This window comes from Myotis lucifugus, unplaced genomic scaffold, assembly GCF_000147115.1.
Source record: "Myotis lucifugus unplaced genomic scaffold, Myoluc2.0 scaffold_31, whole genome shotgun sequence".
Classification (NCBI taxonomy): domain Eukaryota; kingdom Metazoa; phylum Chordata; class Mammalia; order Chiroptera; family Vespertilionidae; genus Myotis; species Myotis lucifugus.
In genome coordinates, this window is record NW_005871079.1 from 6,334,622 (window position 1) to 6,334,854 (window position 233).

At 48.9% G+C, this 233-nt stretch overlaps 1 non-coding gene across 1 annotated transcript; it reads right to left on the minus strand.

The window, feature by feature from the left end:
- On the minus strand, positions 1–133 carry LOC111825555. The gene has a single exon (XR_002828745.1). It is a non-coding gene; the product is annotated as a U11 spliceosomal RNA (small nuclear RNA).
- Between the last annotated feature and the right edge of the window lie 100 nt (positions 134–233).

Genomic DNA, 233 nt, shown 5'->3' on the forward strand with positions numbered 1-233 from the left:
GTGGGCATCAGGGCCAACGATCACCAGCTGCTCAGACACAAAAAATCATGCTTCGGAAATCTCTTGATGTCGATTCTGCACACAGAGCAATCAAGCTGCCCTACGTGTGCCACTCACGACAGAAGCTCTTTTACACAACTTTTTAAATGGGAAGAACTCCCGACCAGGAGAAAGGAGCCATTCAGGATGGACTTTAATTGGCTATTAGTGCGCTTACCGGGCAGCGGAAATCG